Source organism: Tursiops truncatus, chromosome 7, assembly GCF_011762595.2.
Source record: "Tursiops truncatus isolate mTurTru1 chromosome 7, mTurTru1.mat.Y, whole genome shotgun sequence".
Classification (NCBI taxonomy): Eukaryota; Metazoa; Chordata; class Mammalia; order Artiodactyla; family Delphinidae; genus Tursiops; species Tursiops truncatus.
The window spans coordinates 28,538,216-28,552,596 of record NC_047040.1 but is presented as its reverse complement, the minus strand read 5'-3'; the positions used below and the strand labels follow the sequence as shown (position 1 = coordinate 28,552,596).

General features: G+C 42.3%; 1 non-coding gene across 1 annotated transcript; it reads right to left on the bottom strand.

Moving 5' to 3' along the window:
• Positions 1-734: 734 nt before the first annotated feature.
• On the bottom strand, positions 735-842 carry LOC117313119 (U6 spliceosomal RNA). The gene has a single exon (XR_004527581.1). It is a non-coding gene; the product is annotated as a U6 spliceosomal RNA (small nuclear RNA).
• Positions 843-14,381: the final 13,539 nt, after the last annotated feature.

The following is a 14,381-nucleotide window of genomic DNA, read 5'->3' as shown; positions in this document are numbered from 1 at the left end:
TTTTAGGCCACACCCTTTTATTGTCACTTCCCACTTAAAGCAATGACAGCTGACTTTTGGAGGGTGCTTCCTGTGATGCGCCATCACGCTGAGTGCCTGAGGGTCACTTTCCCTTTAACCTTCAAGATACTATTGTACAGCAGATGCTGTGATTGGCCCCACTTGAGGAGAGTAAGCTGAGACTTGGGACAGTTGAGGGTCATGCCTGAGGTCAGGAAATGGGACTGAAGTCCAGCCTTGAAGCCTCCAGAGGCCTCCCTGCACTTTACCATCACAGCTACTGTCCTCCCTCCTTACCCCTCCAGCTTTCTTCTGAGTCATCCTCTGAGTCAGCCATCTTGAAACTGTCTACTCATCTTTGAATCATCCTCTCCTTTTTCCTTGAAATGATCTGAATCCCCTTCCCAAGGCAGCAGAGGGGCGAGAGGCTCTGGGGCTGGCTTCCTGGAGCTGGAGCTGCAGTAAGCGTGGCCAAGCCCCAGGCTTCCAGGCAGCAGAGCCAGCGGTCAAGGCAGTTACGCAGGATGGAGACCAGGAAACAGACCCCCCAAAAGGGCTGCTATAAGAGGGAAAACATTTGCTAGATAGGTTCTGGAAGGAAAAGTTGCAGAGGCCCCAGAATAAAAAGGCAGATCTTTTTTCCTCTGGGTTTCTTTGCCTCAGGCCTGCAGGTGGGGAGAAAATGTTAAAATCAGACATCTGCCTATTAACCATACCCATCTCTCTCTCTTTTTTTTAATATGGAAGGCTTCATGAATTTACATGTCATCCTTGAGCAGAGGCCATGCTAATCTACTCTGTATGGTTCCAATTTTCAGTGTATGTGCTGCCGAAGCGAGCACACATATCCATCTTAATCTCATTCCCACTCACTGATTCTCTTCATTCAGCAAATACAGTGGTGTGATAAGTGGGTTGTGACGGGATAATAATACCAGCTGATGTTTATTGGTGTGAAATTATGCAGGTGCCTAGAAATGGGGCTGAAAAGAAATGAGAGCCAGCTCATGAAGAGTTTGGATTTTACCTGGAAGGTTTAATCAAGGGAGCAACATGCTCCAATTTGCTTTTACAAAGATCCTTCTGCTGCAGAGTGGAGAATGGATTGCTGGGGAGCAGGGCAGGAGGCAGAAAACAATGAGGACTGGAATTAGCATAGGACTAGTAGGGATGGATGAAATCAGTGACGGAGAGGCAGGAAGCAAACATGTGAATGGTTTCTCACATGCCTAGAATTACTCCCGTAGCCTCCTAACTGGATTTCTCACCACCAAGATTTCTTTCCCCCCTTCCAATCAACTCTGAGATTAACCTTCCTTAGATACCATTTATCCAGTTGAGGAGTACTAGATAGCCTACTGCTTAAGTGCATTGGCAGTAGGGCCAAACAGCTTGGATTCAAATCCTGTCTCAGCCACTTTACAATGACCAGTTTCCTCATCTGAAAAATGAGGTACTGAAAATGGTGTTTACACTCCAGGGGTGCTGTGAGTCAATGTATATAGAAGAACTTGTATCATTACTTGTGTATGGTAATCCTTCAATAAAAAAAGTAATTACTATTATGGCATTTCTCTACTCAGAAACCTTCCATAGTGGAGAGGGGCAAGGTAGGGATATGGGATTAAGAGATACAAACTACTATGGATAAAATAGACAGCAACAAAAATATATTGTACAGCACAGGGAATGATAGCCATTATTTTATAACTTCTAATGAAGTATAATCTATAAAAATATTGAATCACTATGCTATGCACCTGAAACTAAAATAATATTGTAAATCAACTATAATTTTAAAAAAAGAAACCTTCCATAGAAAACCTTTTATTTCCATTTGCTAGAATGGCAAGGCCTGCCTCTCCAGATTCTTCATAATCCAGGCCCACTATACCGCTCAGCCTCATCTAATGCTATTCCTCCAAATATGTTCCCCAAATATACCAGATACAGCACATCTGTGCCTTGGTCATGCAGTTTCCCTCATTTCAAATGCCTTTCTTTTTCCCATCTATCCTCCCAATCTATCTGTCCCTTAAATGCTCATCACCACTTCCAGAAAAATGATTCCAAATGCAGTGACCAGTGACCATACCCTGTGAAATCATTTTCCCCCAAGCAGGACAGCATGTCATTCCAACCAGGAGGCTATCATTCCAAATAACTCACAAAGCCACTCACACTCCTACCTGTCACTGCTATCTAAATGCCAAGCACTCACAGAAGGCCCAGAGCATAAACTTGTCTTTCCCATGCTTCGTGGAGCACTATGGATGCCCCCAGAAGCCCATAAATAAAAGATAACTTTGGTACAAGTTGAGTTTTCATCAGGACTAACAGCTATGAAATATTTAAAGGCTCTTTTGGGCTATTAACCCAAACCAATGTTGTGTGTTCGAAAGAGATAGGACCAAAAATATATGAACTAACTGACCAAAATATATCCTAGGGGAAGCAAAGTCTCACCCAAAGCAGGACTTCATAAAGCGCATGTGTCCTTCCGAATGTCTTTTGTTTTCATGCCTTATTGAGGCGTGATTAGAAAGAAGAGACTGCACAACATTGATAAATCTCATGCCCTTTTAACCACAAAGCTTTATAAAGATCAGCATTTGTGTTAGGCTACTTAAAATTCTCTTATATTTTCAAACATGACAGTGTAATGATAAAATCAAGTTTGCCTACAGGGAGGTTTTCCACACCTATAAGTTACTAGAAATTCTCCTTAGTTGGGAAAAATGTGTTCTAGAAACTAGAAGAATTTATTTTTCAATGAAAAATGATAATTGCATTTTTTAAACCAGGAAATTGTGGGCACTTATTTGCTTTTGGCTAGAAATAAAAGATTTTTTCTAAATTGGGCCCCTCATTAACTATAATCTCTCTACAGATAGCACTCAGCTCAGTAGAGTGTGTGGAGAGACAGAGGAGAACTTCTCTCCATGTTCTCAGAGACATTCAGAGAGATTAAGAGCAGGAGAGTGGGCTTCCCTGGTGGTGCAGCGGTTGAGAGTCTGCCTGCCGATGCAGGGGACACGGGTTCGTGCCCCAGTCCGGGAAGATCCCACATGCCGCAGAGTGGCTGCGCCCGTGAGCCATGGCCACTAAGCCTGCGCGTCTGGAGCCTGTGCTCCGCAACGGGAGAGACCACAACAGTGAGAGGCCCGTGTACCGCAAAAAAAAAAAAAAGAGTGGGAGAGTGCATCAAAGTGGTACCAAGTACCAGACCTCAGGAAACATTTACTTTTTATTGATTCCCTTATTCAATCAACATTTACTGAGCCCCTGATTTTTACTGGGCTGCATAGCTTTGCCCCAGCAGCAGTTTACAAAATATTTTGAGACATAAGATGCAAATGTTCAGCCCCTGCACTGACCCAGTAGGCAGCTACATCTATGGAGTGTAGGAAGCCAGCTACTGGGGAGTGAGAAGGAGGTAGTAGTGGTTGGGGGACCCTGTGTACTACGTCCATGCTTCCCCTGCTCCACCATGATGGCCCAGTCTATATGGTTTGGTTTCTGACTAAGTTTCCTAGATTCTTAACTTCTCAATATTTTCTCCTTGAGAATATTCCTTCTGGAGCTGAAATATTTCCATGAATTCTAGCCTGCTTAGATGAGCCCTAACTGTCAATGCCAAGAACTGGCTCTTATTTCCTGAGTTGCTGGCCAGTGCCCAGTTGTGAGTGGACTTGTCATCTAAACTTGCCTGACCATGAAGAATCACCTTGGGCCCTTGTCAAAATGATAGATTCCTAGTCCCTTACCCCAGCCTATTTGAATCAGAAACTCTGGGGGAAGGGAAGGCTTTCTAGATGAGGAAACTGAGGTTCAGAGAGGTGAAATTATAGACTCAAATCCACACATGTGAGTGCAGAGCCAGGAACAAACCCAGTTATGTTCAGTCCAACCTTTTTTGGTGTTATGATTAGACATATGAGAGGGTATAGGGTCATAGTTGCTTCAGCCCCACCCCCTTTCTTCAATTACAGCCTCCTTATTCCATTTCCTGGAGTCATACACTTTCTCAGTTTCTTCAAGAATGTAATCCTGTGTCACAAATGCCAATACCCATGAGAGACGGAAGGGTACAGTGAATGACTGAAGCAGGGCGTGGCAGTGCAGATATGGCATCCGTGGAAGGCAGGGATCCTACAGGAAACTAAGGTCCTTTCATGGCCAAGCTACTACCTACTGGTACTACTCAGCTCCTACCAGCTGTTTGCCAGTGAGAATGTAGGCCCAGCTTCACTGAAAGATCTAGATTTTTTAGGTAAAATCTCAAAATGTCACCCCCATGATCATATTTACACTATATAACACTACATCTTAGAGACTTGAGAGAGAAAATCTGTGGCTGGCCTTGAAGAAGCAGGTGCTATGATATGAACTGCCTGTGGAGAGGGCCACGTGGCAGGAAGCTGCAGGCAGCTTCTGGGAGCAGAGGGCTTCAGTCCTCCAACCATAAGGAACTGAATCCTGCCAACAACCATGGGAGCTTGGAAGAAGATCCCAAGTTCCAGAAAGGAATGCAGCCCAGCCAGCACTTTGATTGCAGCTTTGTAACCTTGACCAGAGGACAAAGCTGAGCCATCCTTGGGCTCCTGACCTACAGAAACTGTGAGATAATAAATGTGTGCTGTTTTAAGCTACTACAGTTGTGGTCATTTCTTATACAGCAATAGAAAACCAATACACCTTCCTAGGCCTCCCCTTCTCAGAGAGCCCTTCAAACTCCAGAGGTTCCCTCTCTCCATCTATCATCTACATTTCCATCCCTACCTGCCCTGATCTCAGCTAGCTGTCAAGAGAGAAAGTAATCTGGCAAACTGGTTTACCATTTATTATTTACCTACCCCTTTGCATTTTGTAAGAGAGGGCTTGGAGAGGTATGGCTAAATCAAATGTATGATTGACTCAAAATGATAGAATTTCACAAGATGATGCAGAAAAGTAGAAGTACTTTGGTGCCTGGAGATTGTCCCAGCAGGCCTCAAGCCATATTATAGTGCTTACCTAGAAGAACACAATCAGCCCAGCCAAAAACACTCTAAACAATGGGACCGGGAGCCAGAAACTGCATTGCCGCTTACTAGAAAGATTAACTGGAGAAAGCTTTAGTTTTCTTCTCTGTCACTTAGGGCTGAGGCCTACCCTGCCTGCCTCAAAAGACTATTGTGAGGATCATGCCAGTTGGCATATGTGTGTGAGATGATAGAAAATACATTAGTCTCTGCCCCCAGCCCTCTGTTCAGGCACAGAGCTCCTGAACCCCTTGTAATTTCTTGGGTGATAGGAGTTTGTTCTAATGAGGTGACATTAGATTTGTTCTAATGAGGTAACTCATTGGGTGGGCTCCTGGATGAGGGCTAGTCACTGGAAAGACCAAGCCATGATTAGAAGCTTGGAATTTTCATCCCACCCCCCATTCTCTTGAGAAGAAAGAAGGGCTGGAAATGGAGTTAATAATTGATCATGCCTACGTGATGAAGCCTACACAAAAATCCCAGTAAGTATGGAGTTCAGAGAGCTTCCAGGTTGGTGACATACCCCAACTCCACGGGGTCAGAAGTTCCTGTGCTTGGGAAACTCTCAGACCTCGATCTATGTATCTTTTCATCTGGTTGTCCATCTGTATCCTTTGTCATACCTCTTACTTATAAGTGATTCCCTGAGTTCTGTGAGCAGCTCTAGCAAATCAGTAGAACCCAAAGAAGGGGTTGTGGGAACCTCTGACTTACAGCCAAACCTGACAGAAGCTGTGGGTGAGCTGGGGACCTACTACTTGTGATTGGCATCTGAAGTGGGGGTGTGGGGTACAGTCTTGTGGGACTGAGCTCTTAACCTGTGGGATCTGATACTGTCTCCAGTTAGCTAGTATCAGAATTGAGTTACATTGTAGAACACCCACTGGTATCAGAGAAATCCTTGGTGGGGAGAAAAAACACACACATCTGGTGACCAGAGTGTCAGAAGTGTTGTGAATGTGATAGCCTTATGAGAGTAAAGGAAAAACATAGGGAAGGAAAGACTGGGTTTTTCTACTTAATGTGAAAGCACTCTGTAAGTAAAAAATATATTCACAAAAATAGGTTGAAGTGATGAAGCAATCACAGATAATTTAAGCCAAAAATATTCCGGCGCACACACTGTGATTTCAGGCCTGCAGCTTCAGTACTGATCTTGCCCATGTGTGTTGTCAGGCTTCCATTTCCTTGCCACCTCTTGGTTTCAGCCAGAGGCTGACACTCACTTCTCCCAGCTCGCATGCTGCTGACAAGGGCCGGGTAGGGACTGAGATGATGGTCCTCTCACATCCCAGCATATGATTAACATGGGAGGAAGGGGCTTCCCTGGTGGCACAGTGGTTGAGAGTCCGCCTGCCGATGCAGGGGACACGGGTTCGTGCCCCGGTCCGGGAAGATCCCACATGCTGCGGAGCGGCTGGGCCCGTGAGCCATGGCCGCTGAGCCTGCGCGTCCGGATCCTGTGCTCCGCAACAGGGGAGGCCACAACAGTGAGAGGCCCGCAAACCGCAAAAAAAAAAAAACATGGGAGAAAGAGGCCTCCAGGAAAGTCACACAGATGTCTGGGGAGTCCCCCGCCACCAGAGCAAAAATATCCCCATCAAACTCCCCAGGCTCCAAAAACAAAATCACCCCTAGTGAGACTGAGACTGCTGAGTCCTTCAAACCCATGCAGTCAAGTCCCTGAGAGTTCTAGAACTTTGTCTCATCCAGCAGGGCTCCACTGTGTCCAAATCCATGTTTCAAATGGCAGGAGCAAGCAACCACTTTCTTCTGATGTCTATATGCCTTAGAGTGAAACCTACACCAGGCAGAGTTTTATTAGATTTAAATGGACTAGAAAAAGAGTGAGGAGAAAAGGAAGAAGATGATTTATCCTCCTTATAGTCAAACAAACATAGAAAAACACATGAGAAGAAATAACAGCTTCCCATTTTAAAGCCAGGGGTTGAAGTCAAGGATCACATGACTGATTGGAGGAGTGAAAAAACTCTCATTCTGGAACTAAACTAAATTATTAAATTATAGAAATTAATAAAAATAATAATAATAGGGCTTCCCTGGTGGCACAGTGGTTGAGAGTCCGCCTGCCGATGCAGGGGGCACGGGTTCGTGCCCTGGTCCGGGAAGATCCCACATGCTGCGGAGCGGCTGGGCCCGTGGGCCATGGCCGCTGAGCCTGTGCGTCCGGAGCCTGTGCTCTGAGGCGGGAGAGGCCACAACGGTGAGAGGCCCGCGTACCGCAAAAAAATATATATATAACAATAATAAAATAGCCATAACAATACCAAACATTTACTACATTTACCCTGTGCCTGGCACTGTGCTAAATGTTTTCCAGGTATTCTCACTCAGTCATCACAATGACCCTTAAGGAAAGGTACTATTCCTGTTCCAACTTAACAGATGAAGAAACCAAGGCTTGGTGAAGTTAAGTAATTTATACAAGGCCATGCAACTAGCAAGTGATAGAGCTAGTTCTTGAAGCCAGCTTTATCGGTCTCCAAAGCCTGTGCTCTTAATCATTATGCCATCTTGCCACCCGAGAATGGATATGCACAACTGTGTCCCCACTCCCCGGAAGGGCCAAGAATGCTGACCACAAATCTGCACCCCCTACAAGCTCATGGTACTCCCTCCTCCCACACTTGCTCTTCCGAGAACCTCACCAAACATGCCTGAAGACGGGATTCTCTCCCCAAACCTCAAAATGACCCTCCCCTCTTCAGAAAAAGAGATAATACGCCCCACACAAGAGCTGTTAATCTTAACATTAACATCAACATCACTGGTACTTTTTCTTCTCTAGAAATAAAATATTAATTTTATTAATATTTTAAATTTGTAAACAATAGAGAATGTGAAGCTAATATGTTTACACTAGCATTGAAGAAAAAAGCATGGGTTAAAAATTATCGAATGTTTGCAACCTGAAATTAATATTCAGTGCATTGGAAGAATGTAAAGCTTAGACAGAAATGAGAGTGAAAGCAATAATTAGAGCAATGGTAGCCTCTGTGTGGCAGAGGAGATAATCATTTAGATGGGCACATGGAAGCCAAGAAAGGTCAGTGCTAGCTTCAATGCTGCATTCTCAGAGCCCCTCTTCCACAATACGGATCTAGTCTTTCGCGCTATAGAGAGTGGCATGGAAGACAGTTTGGAGGTATATGTAATTATAAAGAAGGAGGGGAGGAAGGAAAATCAGAAGGGTGGAATAAGGGGAGGAGGAAGAAAGAAGAAAAAAAAAGAAAACAAAAATGTGGACTCTGAGTTAAATCCAACATGGGCAAATAAAATTAGTATAACAACAACAAAGATTTTCAAATTTCCAGATATAAAACCTCATGAAATCTAGATATTAAAAAATACAAAATAGGGAGTTCCCTGGTTGCCTAGTGGTTAGGATTCCAGGCTTTCACTGCCATGGCCAGGCTTCAATCCCTGGTTGGGGATCTGAGATCCTGCAAACCGTGCAGTGCTGACAAAACAAAACAAAACAAAACAAAAAATATTGGTTATTTTTATATATTGGAATTCTTGGTATCAGAACTTGGCCCGAGTTCAGGAAATAGCATTGTTTAAGGCCACAGGAAGGAGTGGAAGAGCATGGTAACAGAGAATATTATTTTGTATGATATTTGTCCTATATAGGTAAACTAAATCAATTTTTGGTTTTCATAATAATTGCTGTTATTCACTGAGTGCCTTGTGTACACAGCTCTGTGCTAAACAGTTTGTAATACTCTACTCCAGCAAGCCTACCAGATAACTATAATTACCCTCATTTGTACATGAGAAAACTGAAAATGAGAGAGGGTAAGTTGCTCAAAGATACACTGGAAGCAAGAGGCAGAGCTGCTCATCAGTACCAGCTCCATGTGACTAGACTACTCTCAAACCTGTTCCATCATAAGCATCATCAACATCACCAAAAGCAACACTAATTGAGCAATTTACATAGAGTACCTTTTTTTTTTTTTTTTTTTTTTTTTTTGCGGTATGCGGGCCTCTCACTGCCATGGCCTCTCCCGTTGCGGAGCACAGTCTCCGGACGCGCAGGCTCAGTGGCTATGGCTCACGGGCCCAGCCGCTCCGCTGGCACGTGGGATCTTCCCGGACCGGGGCACGAACCCGCATCCCCTGCATCGGCAGGCGGACTCTCAACCACTGCGCCACCAGGGAAGCCCTAGAGTACCATTTTTAATCCCCACCTCAACTACTGTTATTCCCATTTTACAGGAGGAGAAACTGAGGCTCAAAGAGGTTAAATAGTACCCGAGGCCACCTAGCTAGTAAGGTGGTGAAATTGGGATAGGAACTCAGACAAGCTGACTCTGTATATTAAACCAGTGTGTGCTTCAATGTTCTGTGCATTTCAGAAATATGACTAACAATTTAAAACATTCCTGTACAAATAATACAGAACTAGTGTTACAATAAATGTTAATAAGTGGCTTGCTCTACTGCACTCTGAATGTGAGAAGTAGCAACAAAATCAAGTCAAATTCAGTTACAGGTAATTTAATGCAGAGACCTGTTGGCTGTGTATTATTTTCATTTTTCTTATTTTGATGGAAATATGCCATAATAAATTAATTGTAATAAATCACATTAATAGTTTATTGGAGTTAGAAATAAAAGAGTTGATGCTTAATCTACTATCTTTCTAAAGCAACAGTGAATTAGCAAATTAAGAAAAATATTCTAAACAGAAAACACTAAAGGAGGTGCCTGGAAGCCATTTTTTTCTACAGGATTTGAGGCATACTAGACCTGGTCTATTAGGTCTTGGAAACTAATTGGGACTTTAGGTATATTTGCCTGGCAATAAACAGGAAAAATGAACTTTGAAGAGTTCAGCTAATCTGTCCTTTTCCACTCTCCTCCTACACTTTAACTTTCACAGTAAATTGGTTAAGTTATAGGTATCTAACAACTGAGAGGTACTCTACAAAAACACATTTTATGAAACATGAATTAGACAGGATAAGATAGACTATGTTACATTAAAACATGAGCCAGTGACTTAACTCAAGAAAGTTTAATTTCTTGTTCACACAGGGTGCTATGTCAATTAGGCAACTCCCCAGAGCATCTGTCCTTCAACTGGGGACTCAGTAATCTAGGCTGCTTCCAATGAATGGTTTTGCTATGTCAGGACATGGCCTTCAAGATCACAGCAGCAGAGAAAGAGGGAGAGAGGGAAGCTGAAGGATCATACACAAGCTCTTAAATGCTTTGGTTGAGAAATGGTACATGTCGCTCCACTTACAGTTCAGTAGCCATTCTGCTTACAGGCTCATGACCAAGAGGGCCTGAAAAGTAGCAAGTACATGCATAGTTGGTAGGTAATAAATGTCTCTGATATACAGCATTATATACACGTTTTCTTAATACTTCTACTACCACTACTATTAATACTAATACTACAACTAATAATAATACCATATGTTTGTCACAGCTAAAGTTTGTGTTATTTTTTTCAAGGAACAAACTTTTAGTTTTATTAATCAGTTCCACTAAGGTTATTTTGCTTCATTAATTTTGTTTTTATCTTTAACCTGATGTGAACATTTCTACTCTTTAGGATTTCTTTTTTTATCTTCTTGAGCTAGGTATTTTATTTTCAATCTTTTTTATTTTCTAACAAAAGCTTAAGGCTATAAATTGCTCTCTGGCTACTTTCATAATTTTGGTACATACTACTTTCTTTTTTCTTTTTTTTTTGGCTGCATTGGGTCTTCATTGCTGTGCACGGGCTTTCTCTACTTGTGGCAAGCAGGGGCTACACTTTGTCTCTTCGTTGCAGTGCACGGGCTTCTCATTGTGGTGGCTCCTCTTGTAGCAGAGCACAGGCTCTAGGCACGTGGGCTTCAGTAGTTACAATACACGGGCTCGGTAGTTGCAGCACACGGGCCCTAGAGAGTGCAGGCTTCAGTAGTTGTGGCACGTGGGCTCAGTAGTTGCAGTGCATGGGCTCTCAGGCACACAGGCTTCAGTAGTTGCGGCACAGTAGTTGCAGCACCCAGGCTCCAGCAGTTGTGGCAAACGGGCTCAGGAGCTGTGGAGCATGGGCTTAGTTGCTCCGCGGCACGTGGGATCTTCCTGGAACAGGGATCAAACGCATGTCCCCTGCATTAGCAGGCAGATTCCTAACCAACGTGTCACCAGGGAAGTCCCAATACATACTACTTTCATTGTGGTTTCATTCTGAATATTTTGCAATTTTACTCTGAATCTCTTTTCATCCAGAAAATTAACTATTTAGGAATGTGCTTTGTTAATTTCCAAATGTATAGATTTTGAGTAGCTCTCTTTTATTGTTGTTATTGTTAATTTCTACTTGTATTATATTGTAATCAACTAATGGTACCACCTGTATGATATCAAATGTTTAACTTGTTGAAATTTCTTTGGCCTGTTTTTTTACTATATTTATCTCATTCTCTAAAACAAGGTAAAGAATTACCTAGGGAGTTTTTACAAAATAACCTATAGCCAAATGTTTCTCCAGACTACTGAGTCAGGATCTCCAGGGGCAGGTCCAGGCATTGTATTTTTACCTGCCCATTCATACCCACCACAGCAATATCTCTCACTCACACCACTGGTTGAAAACCTCTACTCCAACTATCCTATAGATTTGGAGTTTGAGGAATTGGTAGATTGGGGAAAGACTGCAGGAGGTGCAGATTAGGTGGTAGTAGAGATGAAGAATTCTGCTTGGTCATATTAAGTAACTGTATCTTTTTCATCTTTGTATCTCACTTATCTTTATATGCGCAATGCCTGACACAGAGAAGGCACTAATAAATGTAGCTGATTAGATGAATAGGAGTTACCTATGCAACTATGAGTATCATATAATAATAGGTAAAGATCTGTATAACAGAAATAAAACCCTATTTCATGTCCTGAAATATCAATGGCTTGTGAGAAGGTGTGACTTTTATACTACTTTTGCATCTTCTCCCTATGTACAGTGTTGAGCATACAATAAACAATTCATAAATACATCTTAAATGTAATTTATGAGCATGTGTATTAGTTTCATATTGCCACTAGAGCAAATTACCACAGACTTACTGACCTAAAACAACACAAATTTATTATCTTAAGAGTTCTAGAAGTCAGAAGTTCAAAATGGGTCTCACTGGGCTAACCAAGGTTTTGGAAGGGCTGCATTCCTTTCTGGAGGCTCTAGGAGAGAATCCATTTTCTTGCCTTTTCCAGCTTCTAGAGGCTGCCACCTTCCTTAGCTTGTGACTCCCTTCCATTTTCAAAGCCATCAACAGCAGGTCTCTCTCACAATGCCATTTCTCTTTTTCTAAATTTTTGGCCTCTGCCTTGCCCATTTAAGGATTCTTGTGATTACTTTTGGCCTACCAGATAATCCAGGATAATCTCCTTAGTTTAAAGTCAGCTGATTAGCAACTTTAATTCCACCTACAACCTTAATTCCCCTTGCCATGTAACATAACATATTCACAGGTTCTGTGAATTCAGACATGCACTTCTTTTGGTGCGGGGGCGGGGGGGGGGGGCATTATTCTCTCTAACAAAGCATGTAAGACCCAAAAAACAGAAAAAGGAAGAATAGAGGAAGAAATGACAAGGAATAAACAAAATGGAGTGGTAACATTAAGAACAGTAATAAGATTACAAATATATAAGAATTAGTGCATTAAACTATAAGAATCTGGAACAAAGCAAAAAACAATATCTATTCAATACTACTAGTTAATTCCAAGCATGCACGCACACACACACACACAGAGTAATGGCTTGGTTGGCTGATGCCACAGCTAGGATATTACTGTTTACTAATTACACAAACTAAACAAGAAATAAATGACATGTTTGCTAGTTATTTAACTTTTGTAGAAAAAGTTCCCAAATGCCTTTTTTCCTGGTAAAGGATTCTTTTCTTGCCCCCTCCATTCCAGCTCACCTCTAACATTTCTGGAAAAGTTCTAGGAGGATGGATAAAACTCTTTTAATATTTGCCTACCCAGCTTAATCCGTCACAGTGCCAGGATGGATGGTGACCGTGCAAGTGCACTCGAGACAAGAGCACCGCTGGCCTGAATTACAGGCAAAGGCTGGTGCACATCGCCCCCTTGTGCACAGAGGTGGAGAAATCATTTCCTCTGGCTGCCCAATTGGTTTGCTGCAAGAAATTTCTTGGCTAAAACTCCATGGAAAATGGTTGTTTGGAGAGTAAAATTCCCCCAGAGGTTTTATTTTAGTTTTTTTTAACATCTTTATTGGAGTATAATTGCTTTACAATGGTGTGTTAGTTTCTGCTGTATAACAAAATGAATCAGCTATACATATACATATATCACCATATCTCTTCCCTCTTGCGTCTCTCTCCCTCCCACCCTCCCTATCCCACCCCTCTAGGTAGTCACAAAGCACCGAGCTGATCTCCCTGTGCTATGTGGCTGCTTCCCACTAGCTATCTATTTTACATTTGGTAATGTATATATGTCCATGCCACTCTCTCACTTTGTCACAGCTTACCCTCCCCGCTCCCCATGTCCTCAAGTCCATTCTCTACGTCCTGCCTCTAGGTACTTCATGACCATTTTGTTTGTCTTTTAGATTCCATATATATGTGTTAGCATACGGTATTAATTTTTCCCTTTCTGACTTACTTCACTCTGTATGACAGACTCTAGGTCCATCCACCTCACTACAAATAACTCAATTTAGTTTCTTTTTATGGCTGAGTAATATTCCATTGTATATATGTGCCACATCTTCTTTATCCATTCATCTGTCGATGGACACTTAGGTTGCTTCCATGTCCTGGCTATTGTAAACAGTGCTGCAATGAACATTGTGGTACATGACTCTTTTTGAATTATGGCTTTCTCAGGGTTTATGCCCAGTAGTGGGATAGCTGGGTCGTAGGGTAGTTCTATTTTTAGTTTTTTGAGGAAACTCCATACTGTTCTCCATAGTGGCTGTATCAATTTACCTTCCCACCAACAGTGCAAGAGGGTTCCCTTTTCTCCATACCCTCTCCCCAGAGGTTTCAGAATCAACTTTTTTTCATCACTTTAAACCTTATTGGGAAATCTCTCTAAAATATATTACACATAAAGAATAATCATACTGAGTCAATACTGCATGAAAGAATATAACAGCACAAAATAAATTATTCATTCCCTTGCCTTGTAAAGAGCACTCTGAATGCAGTTTTAACAATTCTTTTTGGCTGTGAACCTCAGTCCATTTACTGTCCCACAGAGTAGATAGAACACAATATTCTTTTGCATGTTTATGACATTTTTTAAAGGTTTTTTTTCCTTATTGTTATTTGTTTTTTTTGCCTCCTCTGTT